The 18330-nt window shown below is 40.3% G+C and overlaps 1 protein-coding gene across 1 annotated transcript in view; it reads left to right on the top strand.

Annotated features, from left to right (window-relative positions):
- The first annotated feature begins 14663 nt into the window (after window positions 1–14663).
- Window positions 14664–18330, top strand: part of LOC111066365 (protein sprint) — a 59974-nt gene continuing 56307 nt past the window's right edge. Inside the window, exons 1-2 of the mRNA XM_041591916.1 lie at window positions 14664–14751; window positions 17626–17812. The gene's annotated coding sequence lies outside the window, so the exon portion shown is untranslated. The remainder of the gene's footprint in view (window positions 14752–17625; window positions 17813–18330) is intronic.

Here is an 18330-nt window from a genome sequence, read left to right as displayed (position 1 = left end):
TAGCTTATATTTGCAAAAAAAAAAAGGTACCTACAATTTTTGGAATATTTACTAAATTTTCATCCAAAATAGCCTTCAATTTATAAACGTAATTCACAAAGAAATTTGAGAATTTTTCTTTCTAAAATAATAATTTTAAAGAACTAAATATATATTTAGATTAATTATTATTAATTCCAAATATTGTAGGCAGCTTTGAAGCTTTAAATATGACAGTTATAACTTCAACAAGAAGGAAATTTTATTAAGTAAACAAAAAAATGCAAAATGATTATTATTATTTTCTTTAAATATTTTCGCCTGACATTTAGGCAATACTTTTTCTGTAAGTTTAAAGTCTACACTCTTCTCGCTCTCTCTCTCGCTCTCTCTCTCTCTCTCTGAACTAACGGTCATATAATTTCCGGCCTAAAAGCATGCAACAGTGTTTCCTACACTCGGCCCTTTTGGCAGTTTTCTATGGCCAGTTTTCTCGGGCCAGGGCACTTTTCCGCTTTTGGTTTTTCAATGCACGTAGCAAAAGTTAGCCAAAGCCATAAAGCAGTTTGTTGTTGTTGCTGGTTTTTTTTTTTTTTTTTTTTTTTTTTGTGTTGCTGCCAATTCAATTTGTAGCAATTTCGTTTTCTTGAATGGGTTTGCGGCTCGGCTCTGCTCTGCTCTCCGGTTGTGTATCGTAAATAAGCAAAAGGAAAATAGGAACATTATGGTTCGCTATTACGACTAAAATATACCCGTTCTACAGAGATTATGTTCGATCGAAATCAATATACTCAGAATCCTTAGAACACCATAACGAAATCTGATTTAGTGCCGTGACTCGATATGATTTTTGGAGTAGAAAACGGTTTTAAAATTAATGCATAAGATTATTGTTTATGGCGCTTTGCGGGAGCATTAATAGTGCTCGAAAGCCCAGGTGTTCAAAGAGCCAGATGACACATGATCAGCAATATGGTTTTATTAATTCTAGCTATAATAATGACTCGATGGCCAGGTGTTTCTGGCAACTGTTAGATGTGATGCTGCATATTATCAAAAATTATTTTGGATGCCACAGTCATACAATTCCTTGCATCAGAAGAATTTTCTAGTAGTGAAAGAAAATGTTGCCTTACACTAAATTTTAGACGGCTAAAGCAGTCGATGCGACGTTCGTTTTTATCGCATTCGCGTGTCTGACATGCATGCCTCACTGAGGCGGCATACACCACGCCCCTGTCCCACTACTACTACCCCACACACACACACACACACACACACACACACAGAGAGCAACAGAGCACGCACCAACAAACAAGGCTGAAAATTGCTACTTTGTCTTGGGTGGGGGGAAGAGAGAAATGTGGAGTACTGGGTTAATATGTCTATCACTTTTATATGGCCAGTTGACGCTGCTAATATGCCCAGCCCCCCAACAAGACACGAGTAGCAGCAGCAGCAGCAGCAGCAGCAGCAGAAGCGGTACGAGGCACCCACCATTGTTGCAACAACTTTCACAGGGGCCGCCTTTTGCCGTAAAACGATTTACATTTCGTGGCATTTGAAGAAGTGCAAAGATAACATTTTATTCCACTGGCAATAGTTTAAGAGAAACTGATTTCCAATCCGAAAATAATAATTAAAAATGTTGTTCTCACTCACTGTAATTGGTAAGAGCTTTTTATATTTGGGAATTGAAATAGGCATTCCCACCTAAAGGCTCAACGCGCCACTTAAAACACATTTCCATATAATTTTCCATCGTTAATGTATATTTCTAAATTATTTATTTTATTATTATTTACTTATTATTATTTTCTTACTATTTAATAGCCCAAAAAAATAACCTATGGCTTGGCTTAACAGTGTGACCTTGTTAGCTTACGTAAATGGTAACACTAATTGGTTATAGTTTTTTTGCTTATGTGAGATTGAAATATGCCAATAAACATGAATCAATTGTTGCATGTGCCACAGCCACAGCCACGTGTAAGCGTTAAATGATGAAACGCATTGGAATGGAGCTGCCTTTAATGAATTAGTGTCTGTCTTGCAATTAGTGGCAGGTTGCGCGGAGGGAGGAGGGAACACAGGAAACAGGGCTATTGGTAGAGCTTTTATTGGTAGTAGGTTCTGCCGCTCTATCTCTCCTCCGAAAGAGCCTACAATTTTTTGCACTCTAGTTTCACCTTACCTTACCGCATTCCCTGCTACCATTTCTCGCCGACATTTCTTTGGTTACACTTGTTGCCACCGCGCCCCGCCGCCGTACCGCACATGCTCCTTCTTCATCACCATCTCCTCTTCTCTTATTGGATTATGCGCTTTCTCTTTCACACATTTCCGCATTTTCCGCAACTGGAAAAGGCCAATGGACAGCAGCAGCAAAAGCGGAAAAACCAGACGCGGCAAAAATGCGAATCAACAGAGAAAATCGCTGGAGAGATGCGAATAGAAAAAAAAGAAAAGAAAAGAAAAAAAAAAAAAAGAGAAAAAAAATAAAGCCGGTCAAGCGAGCTCTGGCCTCTGTGGCTCTGAAATAGTTAAGTCCCCCCAATTGGATTTCCATTAGATAGCAGCAACAACAACAACAACATCGTTGTTTTAATTAATTTGCATTTGTTGTTGCTGGACGCTGATCGATTTAATTGGCAGTCCCTCCTAATTGAAGTTGATTGAACTGTCCCTGTGCGTTGGCTGCTTCATGAGCTGCTGAATGAGCTAGATTTAGAGTAAGACAGAAAGAAAATGGATATGGATATGGATAAACAGAGACACACAGAGAGAGATAGCTGGCAGAGAAAATGTCTTCCTTCTTGTCCTTACCTCATTCGAGTCTCTCATGAAATGTGGAGCCATTCCCAGACATTCAGCCTTATCGATAATATAATATAATAATATATAATATATATATAAATAATATAATATATTTATAAAATATAATAATATCTATAATTCATAGAAAATATTTTTAGTTAATTTTTGAAAGAAAACTATAAATTATTCAATGCAAATTACTTTTATAGGTTGAGTCAACAAACAAGACTTGATGAAAATTCATTTTTTAAGATTAGGTATTTCTGGGAACGAGCAAATTACGTAGCTTTACCTTTTATAAATACACCTTGCAGCCTTATTGCATCTTCCTTTAATACGCATGCGTCTAATGCTTAGCTCACTCTGTTCTATGGCCCACACACTTCCTCTAGCGCTCTCTCTCTCTCTTCTCGTGTCTCCTTGGCGCTCTATCCCACTCTCATTCTGTGTCTCCTTGGCGCTCTCTCTCTCTCTCTTTCTCGTGTCTCCTTGGCACTCGCTATTGAGTTTCTTTTGTGCGCCAACAAGACTCTGGAAGTACACGGCGCCAGCAGCAGCGGCAGCCTGGAAGATCACAGTGGTTGAGGATGCACAGAAAGTGCAACTTTCTTTAGAGGAAAAATATAACTTTTCTTAAAGTAGAATTTTCTGTTATCCAAACAGGCATTTTTATGCAATATTTAAGCAAATAAAACTATTAAAATTAATTGGCTTACACCTAAAACGTATGCAAATCCCAAGCTGATTTTGCAATGTATTTTTTGTTTTTGTTTGAAACATAATTGTTATGATTATTCATTCTGATGCTGGGGTTACGGGTTATATTATAACTTTCCAGATACACAAAATTAAAACAAATTCTATAGGATGTGCCACTACAGAAAGTCTAAGCTCTTTATACCTTAAACTAAATAAATAAAAAAAATAAAATCGTGTAGATGATAGTTTTCTATTAAAAAAGTTCATTCCCTTTAATAGCACTCTGACACCACTGTGCCCCACTGGTAGCGACAGCGGCCTCGGCCTCGCCATGTGCCGGCCCCTCTTTGGGGGCCTCGACGTCGTTGTTGGCGTCGCCGCTGCGTCAGTCCTCAGCAAACTTTCGATGCGAACGCGCGCCCCATCTTCAACGGTCGCCGTCGTCGTCGTCGGTCTTCGTGGAGGTACAAAAAACGCCTTGTCTCGTCTCGTCTCGCCCCGCAGTGTGACGTGTGAGTGTTGTTGCCCCGCCGATAAACGCGATCCATTAAAGGTGTGACCATTGCCCTGCGACCATTCGTCCCCACTTTCCTGGAGGGTCGAGTGATTCATTCGCAATTCGCCAAAAATCGAAAAAATTGTGTTGATTTTACTGCTTCTGCTACAACTTTTTTTGTTTTATTTTTCTTTCTTACGATCTACTGGTTGTTCTGCTTCCATGATCTTCTTGTTGTGCCTCTGCCGTCGCTTTATGTATTCGTAACGCTCTTGTGATTGTGCTGTAACCCTGGCAAACGATTAACGGTAAACTAAGCAACACGAAAAATATTTTGCCGAAGCTTTTGATACTCTACTGGAGTGCGTTGTGCAGCTCCACAGCGGATACGATTTTTCGATTTCCAAAACAGAGTTGGTTTGACGGATCGGATAGATTGTCATAGATTATCCCCAGGAAAAATATGTATTTGTTACCACAACTATTATATTTCCTTCCTTGCAATTGTTCCATAGAATATTCTACAGATCTACAGGAACCTATTAATCCTCCCTATAAATCTGATATTTTAAATAACAGATTCATTTAAAACTGAAATTTCTTTAACTTTCGGGGTTTATCTTCTGGAAACGATAATTTTCTTCGAATAAAATGCTCTACGAGCGATCATTAACAGAAAATCTTCAACCGATCCTGCCCGCTTATGACTTGTGTACAAAAAAGAGAGTCCATGGAAGCTGTGGATATAGTTTGCATGGAAACAGCATCACAGAAAGATCTTAATGCTGACCTTCTCTCAATCGTAGTACCCTCTTTCAGGGTATGATGTGACCATGATGACTCTGACAATAAAAAAAGCACTTTTATTTTTGAAAAACGACGCAACAAAACGTTAAAGCAGAAAACAGAAAACAGCAAACGACAAACAAATGAAAAGCAAATGAAATTGCAATTTATGTAATTGTTTTTTTTTTGTTTTTTTTTTTGTAGTTGTGTAGTTGGTAGGGTCATTGGCATTCAATTGAGCAAACCAACAGCAACAAAACAAGAAGCAAAACAGAAACAAATTAAGAAGAAAATGAGTTGAAGAATGAAAAGGCAGTTGCTCCAATTGATGATCTCAAAGATCTGAGATCTCTGGAGGGAGAATTCTGCGGAAACCATTCCCGTGGGGGGATCCATTAATCATGCGAAATGATCTGCAGAGTTTCAGAAGAAGAAGCGTAAAATGACAGATTTCCCCCGGTAGCTTCTGGTATTTTCTAAGCTAAAATATCTCAAAATGTACATGATTGATTGGTAGATTTAACTTCATGAAATGAGAATAAAATCTTTAAAGATTTTTCACTATCCTAAAAAACATTTTCCCAATGAAAACGAAACTCTAAAATTGTGCCAAAATTCCATCTATTCTGAATTTAAGATTTTCATTTTCTAATAGTTTTTGCGTTGCTTCCACAATCATTTCCTTAACCCGTTTCTTGTTTCTGATTCTAGTTGTTCCCAATTTTTTTTTTCCTGGCCTTCCCCATTTCCAGTCTACTATGTTTTGTATGCTCTTCTCCTCACCGCCCGAATATCCTCTTCTTCTCTGCCTGAAGATCCTCTTCTTCCAAATCTTCATGATTCATTTGATCAGCAAAACTCCAGTCGAGCATCAATGTGACGTGTCATGCACATGATATGTAATGTTGTTTTTTGCATATTCTTTTGCAGAATTCACTTGCGCGTCTCGAGTCGATCGATGGGAACCCACCTCTGGGATAGATAGATTTCATTCTCCTTTATTCGTCTCCCTATCTTCCCTTTAGTCTTTTCTTATTTCCCGCTGGATCTCCTCTCTGTGATCCCCCCGTAACTAATGGCAGACAGAGGCAGACAAGTCTGATAAGTCTCAAATTATTCATATTATGGAAAATATATGTATTTACATTATAGTATATGTAAATCGTTTGATGAATCAAGCAAAGCTAAGCAAAGCAAAGCCACACGCGTCGCGTATCTAGAAATTGTTTAGTAGTTTTGTTTGTGCATTTTGTTTCCAGTGTCTGTGCATTATTAAGTGAAAAAGTTCTGTTTCTACAACTGCAGCAAAGCGGGAAAACGGAAAGGCGATGAAAATATACACATGAAAAAAAAATTAAAAAAAAAATAAATAAATACAAAGAGCCACAAGTTCTTGAATCGGCTGCCCGGCGTCTCCCCATGGGTGTGTGGGCGTCGTCTGCTCCGGGTTATATCTGCCATGCATTTGTGTACTCGTATACACATGTCTATATGGCGTATATATCTTCTGATTAGTTTAATTAAAGCGTATTTCAATTGCCGCAGTGCCGCCGCAGTGCTGCGCAGTTGCTGTTGTTGTTGTTGCACAACATTTCCTGCCGCATTTTGAAAAAAGGAGAAACGATCCCGCAAGATGACAACCACCAGCCTTGGAAGACAGATACTGGAAAAGTTCTTTCCATTTCGGTGAGTGTCTTTTTTTTTCTCAAAGAGGCGACAGGAGGACCTCTTGGCATCCGCCGTTTCGAAATGTGAAATACCGAAATGCCAAAAATAAATATGGGTCAGGCAGGCGTCTACAATACTCTTTTACTCCCTCTCCAACCGGGCAGCAAATTTTTGCCAAGTGCCTGGTTGGCTATTTTCGGTCGGTTTTTTGTTGGGGCCATAAAAACAAATATGAAGTCGCAAAAAAAAAAACACTAAAACAAAACAAAGTCTCAAAGTGAAAAGAAGCCACAAATACCCTTTAGGAATCAGCAAAAATCCAACCTCAGAGAAAAATGGCATTGTCAAAAAAAAACACAACCATATTTAAATTGAATATTATTTTAATACAAAATAATAATAATAATTTAATAATTTTTAAATACAAAAAATGGTCAAATTAAATGGAATTCAATTTTATTTAAACCAAATTTCATAAATTATAAATAAATAAATTATAATCAATTTAAATATAAAAATATTAAATTAATTTTTTTTCAATCAAATACTACTAATGTCTATCCGATATACATATATATCCCATAGATCCCATCCAAGACATCCGATATACTCCTATGAAAGAGGAGTTTCCATTGGGTGAGCAATTTTCGCTCTTTTGTGTCACTTTGTATGCGAATGGACAGGAAATGCAGACAGCGCTCAACTGGAGCAACGATCGATCGTGATCGTAGAAAGAAATAGTGCGAGAGAGAGAGGGAGAGAGGAGAAGGAAGCGCTTCAACTCGGATAATTGACAAAGATGAATGGAGGATGAACAAACAAACCGGAATGTTCTTTCTTCCATCGATTCTTGTCGGCATTTGAACAGAATTATGACTTGGATAGAGTATGAATTCGCTTAGGTGCAGAATCCTCGTAGCTGTGGTTTAAGATTGTTCCATTAAATTAGACAGAAGTGTATAATAGATCTACTTTGAGCTATTCCCTTAAGGCAATCATTTGATGTGGAATTTTGATACTGGATAATAATATTCTTTGGATTTTAAAGACACTTATCATACTAGATAGTATCTATTAGATACCCCAAAATAATATTTAGAATTGAGACAACTTCTTTTGATTATTAAAATAATCTTTGCAAGATCTTTTCATATCAGATTTGTGCTTCAATGGAAAGAAAAGCCTTAAGGAGGGGCACAAAAACTTAAAACTCTCGAAACTTAGATCTTCTTTGGAGAGAAAAACTCTATGCTGTGTCTCCAGTGATCTCACCTTCTACTTCTTCTCTTTATCCGCTCTTTCCACTCTTCCCCTCTCTCTCTTTCTCTCTGCTCTCGTTTATTGGTTTCTCTGTATTCTGTTTACTTTCGGTTGCAGCTGTTTTTCGGGGGGGCAGAAACGAGAAATATAAACACTTTGGAGGCGAACGTTTGGCCGCAGCTGTTTCTTCGCTCTTTCTCTTGAAAGTTTTCTCTGATTTTTTGCCGCACACATTTCTCCTCCTATGAAACGCGAGAATCTTGGGCCTTCTGCCTGGCGGCAATCCTTTGGCCCTAATAAACATATTTTCTCATTTGCAAAACTCTCGTTTTCCCTTCCACCCCGCACCACCCCCACCTCCCACAAAGCGCTTTTATCGCATGGCTATAATTGTCTTCATAACAATAACACTTTTGACATTAACAACAATAAGGAAAGCGGGCGAAAATGGGTAAGCGGGGGAAAGCTGGAGGGGCAAACAGGCAGCGGGAAAATGGCCCAGAGCATTATGGCAACAACAATGTCATAATTTTCCACAATAAAAAGTGTTTTTGTTGATTAAATGGCGCAGAAGAGTGAAAAAGCGAAATGAGTGGTGGCGGATTGGTGTGGCATGAGGCATGTGGCAGGGGGCAGAGGGTGCCTCCGCCTGCTAATTTGCCATTTTTTGGAATATGAATATAAAAAAAAAAGGGAAAACTTTTGCTCACTTTTCCTCAGTTTTCCGTCGCCCTTTCGAAAAGTGTTTGGAAATTTCCCCCTTTTTTTTGTTGTTGGTCGTTTCTTTTCTTTTCTGGTGTGAAAAGCCAAAAATGGAATTGGCCATAATTTTATTGCTTTCGTTTAATGTTTTGTCGGCGTTGCCGGATGGAGCAAATAGAGGCGGCGGCTGCGTGATGTGAGAAGTGTTAAGGGTTTCGTGACACGAAAACCACAATGCAGCGCCGATCAAGAATCCATTCCAAATCGCTGTGTCGATATCCAAAAAGAATCTAGCCGTTCGCTTAGGGGAAATTTTCCACACAAGCAATGTGGATTCAACCAAAAAGGAAATGTTTCTACCATTTGCACTGTGTTTTTGTATAGCTTTCAGGATTATTTTTCATACTAGATGTCTCTTGAGATAATACTCTACAAAAATGCTGCTTTTACTTCGATAGATTGCCCTTTGAGGGCCAAAAACCTTTTGTGGGGAGGTCGCTTTTTGATCATCACCATTGCCTGGCGGCCAATTCTGTTGAACTGTCAGGGAGAAAGTTTCGCGCGCTTTGTGGCCATTTTTGTATCAATCTGTGAAAATGCATTTGCCATAAAACGTATGTCTCTGTGCAACATGTGTGTGTGTGTGTGTTTGTGTCGTCACTGAGCTACTATGTTGCATGTGGCGGCACCAGATGTTGTACAACTTTTAGGCTTTGATCATCATTCCAGTGATTCATCATCATTCGATGCCGTTCATCATTATCAGATTGGATTTCCTCAGACATTTCATCATTATTTTCTTTGGTCAACGTTCGAATGGTCGCTGGAAAAAAACTGTTGCCGTCTTTTGGCTATGATTATTTGTTTATTTGCTTTGTCTCATATATCTTCCTCTTCCCATATTTCTCTCTCCCACTCTCTCTCTTTCTCCTGCAGTATCTCTATTTGCCCCTCTTGCCCCGTACTTACTTTTCCCTTTAGCAATCTCTCTCGCCCATGGCCTCTGGTCGCTTTTTCGTTCCTCTGGCAACTTTCGCTTGGAAATTTATTAATTTATCCTAGGGGAGCAATAGTTCGATGGCCCCAGTCCCAGCCCCTCTGACTGGCATCCCCGCCTGCCAACAGGTCAGCACTTGCTCTTCCTGTCCACCGCAGGACCTTCAGATATTTTTATTTGCGGGGCAAGTCTCTAGTTTCTCTTTTAACTTCAAATGCTGTTAAGATACGATCTTTTTTTTTGTTGTTGTTTCTGTTTTCCCTACTTCTGAAGTGCTTGTATGGATGGAGGGGGGCTAGAATGTCCAAAAGGACAGTAGCATTATTTAATTACAGGACTACAGTTGTCCTGCACATTGTTTTTGTTTGTTGTTGTTGTTTTTTTTCGGGCACTTGTTTTTGTTCGGCCAAGTCGTAAAAATATTTTCAAGCTGCTTCCCCCCCCCCACAGAGGAGAAAAGTGGCAGAAGTGGGAGTGAGGGAAAGGTCGTGGAAGCCCTGCCGCCAATTGCTTGACACCATCAATGGCCTCTGGGAACCTCAAAACAATTTTCAAAAATTTTCACGAAAAACTTTTTAATTATTTTAAGCAAGTGCTTTTTGTTGTTGTTTGTGTAGTCGGAGAAATTCAATTATACTCAATTTTCTTGCTCTTTTTCTTCTCTTTGCAGGTGAGTTTTTCTATCGGTCTATCGTTCTATCGGTATGGCTCTCTCTTAAGAGGAAAGCCATTGAGCAAATGTGGATCGAAAGGGAAAGAAAACTTCCTACGATTGCAGCGCAATAGAAGCTGAAAGCAATCGAAAAATGTATCGAGTGAAAAGCAAAATCGATATACTGGTATGTTGATCGAACTGTAATCGATTGAATTGTATTAAGGTCAATAAACCAGTAATCGATAATCATGAATCAAATGCTGATTGTACGTAAGTGATCCACAAAGTTTAGTTTTCTAATAATTTATCGCTTGTGGGTTAAGGAAAAAACGAGAGTTTGGTATCTTAATTATCAACAAATACATGTGCATTTATTATCGATTTTTTGCGATAATTGGTGGGTAATTTATCGATTAGTACTTTACTGCCACTGCTTTACAATTGTGTGCCACACTGTTTGTTCAAGTGTGTCCATGTTGCATGCATCATCTTGTATGACAAGTGCAGTCGAATTTTTGGATTTTCCTCAAGATTCGCCTCAAGATATACACACAGACATTTTCCTTATTTCTTTTGTTGCTTTCCAAGCATTTCTCGTTTCTCGGTTCTCCGGTTTGACAGTTTGTTTACAATGCGAGAATATGCTCCCAGTGGTGGAGTGTGGGCAGTGGTGGAGTCTCCGCTTCGTCTGGCAGCTCCACCATACGGCATACGACATGCGGGCGTGGTGGGTGGCTGGCCCTTGTCATCGCCGCACGGCACGGGGGAGCTGCCGCTGCCTGCCCAATTATGTCAGAAAAAGGCAAACTCAAGTGCAGATGTGAACTTTGGTCTGAAATCTCCACAAACCACAAGTCGGATGACGGGCAGAAGAGTGGAGACGGGCTACAATATCTCCACTTCTGTATCTCCCATTGAAATTATTTAATTTTCAATTTGATTTAATTGAATTACAATCTTTTGTGGTTTGTATACCTTTCATTTTATTAACCAAAACAAAATTCATTAGGATTCTGGGATTAACAAATAAGAAAATACTTTAAACAGTAATTAAATTTTAAAAAAAAAAGAAAAAATAAACAGTTCCCTAAATATCGAATAGAATTGATAGATCTATGAATGGATAAAGTTTTCCTTCATTTAATTTGCATTCTTTCCTTGTCAAAGCTTGTTTTGCTTGTAACCAACCGAGAGGAGCTGCCTCATGGCGCGTTTAATGAGAGTTTAATGAGCATCATATTTTGTGCACAAGGGCACCTAAAATCATACCCAAAACCCACAACAATGCCTTCAAAGGGCATTCCAATTGCTATTCCTTCTACGGGAATCCTCCTCCTTTTACTGCATTCAGTGTGACCATTTCATGGTCATTAAAATATCTTTGTGGTGGCATTTGCTTCTGCAGTTGTTCCGCCTGAATTGTCCCTCTCGCATTTGGTGTTGCTGTTGTTGCTGCTGTTAATAATTAATCATTTGGCCTTAAAAACCAAAAACCAGAAACGCAAACCCCAGTAATATGCACATTATGTGGTCGAAAAGCCAAAGTCAAAGCCCAAGGAAGAAGGGAACACTAGGATGGGATGGAGAAGGAGCGAAAGAGAGAGAGTGGGATGGAATGGAATGGAAAACCCCCCGGAAAACGTAGAACAGAAACCGATATAAATTGCATTATGGGCAAATTAATTGTTTTTACCGGGCTACTGGTGGTAGGGGAGGGTAGGGGTATTACTTGGCATGGGGATGCCCAAACATTAATAGCCAACCCCTGGAACCGAAATCAAACCCCCCCCCTTCCTGCACACACAGCGGCAGAGGGGGGGAGAGAGAGCGAGACGGCCCAAGGACATTAATAAGGCCCAAAGGATGTGGTGACATTAATTGCACAACGAAGGCGGGGGGGACACTGGTCGTGGAATAAGGGGTAGTGGATAGTGGATAGAGGGGGGCCCGGTTACAGTCATTACATTTCCATATAAATATTTATCGCCTGGTGATAATGCCTCCAGGGTAAATGCTAGTCAAAGGACAGCGAGCGAGTGTGTGTGTGTGTGTGTGTGTGGGGGGGACATACTGTCGATAGTATTTCAATTTATGGTGGTTGGGGTCGCATAACGGTACAAACTGTTATTAGAGTTTGTCTGGAATTGCATTGCTAGTCCTACTTCATTTGTCCATTGCATTTTCTCATGCAACGTTGACACGTGACTGGCAAACCCATCAGCTGATTGGTGACATTCCACTACCCCACCTAAAATCATCCTTTCTTTTGGGTCACTCTCCCTCACTCTCTCTTTTGCAATTGTTACCCCTGTTGTATGAACACCCCTCAAATCATAATTTAAGCAAAGCCTTTTAGCCCCACACTCTGCCGAAAACATCTGTCTAAGCAAAAAGCTGTGCTCAAAAGCTCATTCATTACATATATTAATTAATAATTTTGCGAGCATTAATTTTGATTTATTTCCGGCCAAACCTTCCACAGAATGCGGTAGCTGTAATTTGTGAAATGTGCAAAGGATGGGGAGACATTAAGGAGCACTACATTCCTTGCGATACAACTTCTCTCTGGCCCTGCTGCCGCTTTAGCCGGTTTCTGCTGCTTTCTGAAAATACAGAAGGAAAGAAACAAAACAAAAACAAAAGCAAAAGCAACAGCTGGTCGATCTCTCCCTCCCACAGCTGGGGTATCTCTCCTTCCCATAACAACTGCGCTCTCTCTGTCTCTCTCTCTCCCCCCAAGCAACCCAGCCCTCTCTCTTTCTCTGCCAAACTTATCGTCCCCTCAACCTGCTTGATCGGTCGAGGCCATTCCCCAACGTAAAAGAATACCGCAACAAGAGAAAGAACAAGAAGAACAGTGGGCCAGCATCGACGAAGCGAAGAACAAAGGCGGCGCAACAATAAAAACAAAACGAACAAGAGACACGAAAGTCAAATGCAGAAGGTGGCCGAAGCTTTTGATACTCTTGCGAGTCCATCGGGAACTCCCTGCGAGTCCGTTCAGAATAAAAAAAGAAACACAAATCGGATCTTTGACCGAATCAATACTAAAAATTGATCAAAATCATAGTACCCTCTCCCAGTGAGTGTATACAAACAAAAGAAACAAACTTGTGTGTTGATTTGCGCGGGGGCGGGGTGGGGAATGCGTAGGGCTCGGGCTCGGGCTCTCCCACGTTCAAGTTGCCATGCCAATGTCCACACACACACACACACCACACACGCAAACGCAAACAGAAATACGTTCCACTTCCTTGGCAAAACGAGCGATCGGTTGGTTGTGTGTTGTGTTGCTCTCTTTGTTTTGTCGCTCATTCTCTTGTCTGCTCTCTTGCGCTGGCGCGCCCCCTCGTCAACAATCACGCTTCGTTGAGCTTTTTGGCCAACGTCGCTGCATTCGTTACACTCAACGACATGCGAATGAGACAAAAAAAATAAACCTTTTATTAGAAAAATAATTCAAAAAAATAAACTAAATATTACTGAGTGGATGGTGTGCAAAGTTGTTTGTTGCATATACATACATACATATGTATGTACAAAAAATAAAGCTACCTTTTGTTGAACAGTGTACGCATAAAAATGCATGGGACCCAAGCAAGTCGTCAAGAAATGTAAAAAGGGGGTCGAGGTAGAAAGGTGAAGTACCGCACCGATCGCGCGGCCTCGCCTTGTTTGTGGCCTGCCTGCCTGCCTGTCCCTCGTTTGCTTCTTCTTTTAGCACACACACATCACCCCTTCTCTTCTTCGGGTTTTACTTGCACACCCACCCCCTCATTCTTAACAGTCATCAATGTTGGCGTCGCCGTCGGCCGTCTGCTGCCTCTGTCACTGTTTTTGGGTGCGTTTGCAGTGCATCTTTTAATAGTTGTGTGTGGATGCCGCGTTTTATGTGGCTGCTGTGAAGAATGATAGGTGTGGGGGAGGGAGGGCTATGGGGCCGAGACCTGCAATGCAGTTGACCAAAAACAATGCAACAGCTTTGTTGCTGCTGCTTTGTTTTTGTTTGGGATTCTGATCAAACCGCAATGCGATCTCTCTCTCTCGCACATACACACAATCCACATGTTTATTTCCCCTGTGCATCCCCCCCACATTTGCGCAATTTACTTGCATGCAGTCGCGGAGTCCACAGCTTTATGCTGTAACTGTATATGTGGGCAGCATCTCCGCTGCCAACGCAGCGCCAACAAACTCGTTCCACATCGACAGTATCAAACACCACATGTTTCGCCGCACGACGACGGCCCACACAGCACACACAGCGCGTGAGAGACAGAGATGGCGATAGCCAGAGAGCGGTCAACTCAGAGCGAGAGCGTAAGCATTGCTAGAGGGCAGGGTTAGTTATTACGACGGTAACGGCTTTACCGCTCTTCAAGTTACATTTTCGTGGTAGTTTTGTACGCTCTCACTGAAATCTGTAACGTAACAGTGAGCACTCTCTTGCAGTGCCCTACCTTCGCGCTAATGTACCCTGCGCTTGGGGGAGCTTCAGCTTCAACCAACCGGCTGTGCTTACTCTCTTACGCCTATTGGGGCTGCTGCTTTGAAACATTTGCTGTGTCGCTGGGGCCATGTCGCTGCTGCCGCTGCCGCTGCTCGGCTTGTCTCTTTTGCGCCGTCGTTCGGTTCGCTCGTCGTCGCGGTCTCTACGCTCAATTTTCGATGCGATTTCGCGAATTTTGTGTTGTAAGTCTCGTGCGCGGCATTTTTTTTAATATTCTTTTTGTTATTGTTATTTGTTAACATGTGTGTTGTGTCTCTTTATGCGGCTGTGTGTTAGTGTGTGTGTGTGTAGATTGTAATTAACTTAAGTTTGAGTGCAAAAAGCAAACGATAAGGGAACCCAAACAAAAACAAAAACAACAAATTAAATACCAAACTAAAACTAAATTTTTAATTATTTTATGATTAAAAAAAGCTCTTCTTTTCCGTGTGTGTGTGTGGCATTTATTTTATTTGAATTCTTTATAAAATGTAAAAAGAAAAACAAACATAATATCAAAGAAAAACAAAAGATGTGAGGGAGGAAAATAACAACAAAAATGGGCAAAACGCGGCTTCTGCTACGCTGCCGCTGCCTCTCTGTCGCTGTCGCTGCCACTGTTTTGTTTGTGTTTTCATGTTGTTTTTTTGGCGCTGCTCGAAGCGGTCTTTGTATTTTTCGATACCCTTTATATTTGTTGAATGTCGCTGGTTATATTAGCGCAAACAAAGTTAAGAGGAAAACGTTGTTCTGCTCACTTGAGGTGCTCTGTAGGGACACATCCATAAATCAAACATCAAATGAGACTGAGGGTATTCCCTTGGTCGCATTAACAGCTATTTTTCTCTTGGTGTTTGTTTTGGTTTCAGTTTCCATTTTGCAGCACACGAATTTTCGCAATAAATGCAAATGAAGCTACAAAATGTTCGAGCACTCTGAAAATCGTCGTTTGGGATTTCTTTTTGGTTAATTTTTCATTTATTTGTTGTATTTTGTATGTTCGGCGGCCCGCGGCGGAATGTGTGTCGTACATTGCACGAAGGTGTGGGGGGACGGAGATGGAGGCACTGACTCACCTCCGATCTGTCCGCTCTACACTCCACTCTGACTCAGTCAAAGATTCTTCAGAATTATCGCAACTATCTTTGGGCGCAAAAAAAATACAACAAAAAACGTAATAATTCCAAACAAAAAAGATCTCGCCATATATGGTTACACTTTGTACTCTTTGGTTTGGGATTTTTTTTTCCAAAGAAACGTCAACATTTGTTATGGGAATTTCTTTGTTTAAGTGCTCTGCTCTTCAAGAATACTAAACCATAGCCATATGCTTTTGTAATCATATCCCCAAAAGTAGCGAACGAAATTCTATATTGTGTAATATTTGCTTTTATTCAAGTTTGTCCCCACAATGTTTATTGTAAATTGAAAAGTTTGTGTAGCCAAAGTTTGTTTGAAAAATATCGCAAAAGCTTAAGAAGATTGTTTTACCGATTTGTCGAAATGTTTAAAGATTTTTATACTAAGAAATGCAAGCGTATTTATTCCAAACTAAAGCTTATTTTGTAAAAAAATCTATCAAAGGTTTATGTGTTCAACGATTCTGGGGGGTGTTCTTCTACCACAAATATCGGATGTTTCCTAACTTTTGTGGTTTTATTTCAGTCTACGGATTCAAATTATAGTTTTTGAAGTACGGATTGATTTGACATTAGAAATATCATCTTTTAATTTAAATTATTATATATGGAAAAAGCTGCGATTTCCCTTGGAAAACAGAAAATAAAAAAACCCATTCAGAGGGAGAAATCATTTCTTCATATTCATAATAATTTGGTATATTTGGAGGAAGACAGGCCAGAAATAGATATACCGGAACATAATATACTCTTGGGGCACTCTTGGGACTTGGATGCATTCGCCCGCCTTATAGCCCTCTCTATTTTTCTGTTTCTTCCTCCTCCCATAGATCCCTGGGGATCATTAGCAAATCAATTTTCAACAACAACAAATGTGACAACACTTTGGGGTCTGTGCAGGGTTAAGAGTGTGAAAGGCAGAGAAAGAAGTGCCAACATGTGGTCCCTCCCCCCCCCCACACTTTTTCACCCCTTTCTCCACACCTCTGTTCCTCTTTCGCTCTTCCCTCTACACTTGCTAACAGTTTAATGGACCAAAACGAGGGGTGGAGAGAGAGAAACAGAAGTTGCTGTTGTTTTTTCTGCTGGTGCTGGAGATGTAAGGGGGTTGGCGAGGGACAGGGGCAAATGGTTATTAACTGTAAATGAAGAAAACACATGAGATATCAGAAAAACAGCAACAAAATCCACATGCAAAATGCAGTTAGTCGCTACCGTTTCTTCTGCTACTTTTTTTGAGGCTGCAAAAGTCGCTAGTGCGATTAATGGGAATACTTTTAGAATTTTATACTGCAAAAGTCGCCTAGGCTAGGATTTCGTGCGATTTTTGATACTAGCTAGAATTTCATACAGCAAAAGTCGCTGAAACTTTCAGCATTTTCCAAAGTTTTCAATACTGCCACATGTCGCTTTTCTCAGCTCTTAAAAAAGTGTTTCTTGTGTGTATTTTTCATGCTGTAACAATCGCTTCAAATGCACTCTGACACGCTAGCGTGTCTCGCGGTTCTGTGACAGCTATACATACGCGTTTTTTAACGCTATAAAAACGCTCTTAAAACGCAATGGCAACTCTTGCAGCTCTTAAAGACCCTACCCTGCACAGAGAAAAACCAACAATTTTGAAAGTAATTTGGTCGGGTATTTTTCATTGTAACGCTCGAATGAATTTTTCATTTTATTTGTATATCAGTGGAAAGAAGATGGGAGAAGGGGGCCGGGAGGCAGTGGCAGAGGAAATGCAAGAGCGGCTGCGGCGGGCAGCAGTTGTCATGACAACAACAATTTTGATTGAATCGAGTGGTGATTGAGTGCGCTGAATGACTGATTGAGTGAGCATTCTGCTTTTAAAAAAAATATTTTCTGTAAAATTAATGAAAATGTTTTGGTTTTATTTTCATTTAAATGAAATCCCATAAAAAAAACTCTTCAAATAAAAAGTGCAAACTATGAAAATGCCAGTGAAAATGTGCTTAATCATGCACAAGGTTGCATTTTAAACAATTGATGAAACCATTTTCGCCTGCAAAAGAACTTATCGTCAGCGAGAAAGCAGGAGAGAGAGAGGGAGAGAGAGTAAGCGAGAAAGAGAGAACCAACACACAAGAAAGAAAAGCTTTTTGCTCATGTAAGTAGAAAAAATAAAAAGAAACAAGAAAATTATCATGTTACCAACTCAACGAAAATAAAAAAAACTGCACTCAAAAATTAAAATTTAAATTAGTTTTTAAATTTATAGTATTGCCACTCTTTTGGGGAAAGTATAAAACACAGAGAAAATGCTGCAGAAGCAAGGCCAGAGACCTTTTCGAACGATCCTACGTTCCAGGAAATGTGAATGCCCCACAGGTGTGTTTGTGTGTATGCATACACAGGGTATCATATCAATAGAGAACTCTGATCTCTCCCTCCCGCCACCTGAAAACCCGATAAGAAGAAACTAATTTTGTTGTTGGAAAACTTATTTAAGAAGAGGAAAGGCGCCTTGAGCAGGCCTGGCGCGGGGGGCAATCGATGAGGAAACGACGCTGACAATTTGTTTGTAATTTGTTTGTCTGTCGCCCCATGCCACCACCCAAGCCGCGTTCCCTATCTATCTATTCGCTGAGCAAACAGATGGAATGGAACTGATTTTTACTTTTATTT

Source organism: Drosophila obscura, unplaced genomic scaffold, assembly GCF_018151105.1.
Source record: "Drosophila obscura isolate BZ-5 IFL unplaced genomic scaffold, ASM1815110v1 contig_165, whole genome shotgun sequence".
Lineage (NCBI taxonomy): Eukaryota > Metazoa > Arthropoda > Insecta > Diptera > Drosophilidae > Drosophila > Drosophila obscura.
This window is presented reverse-complemented; position numbering and strand designations above follow the sequence as displayed.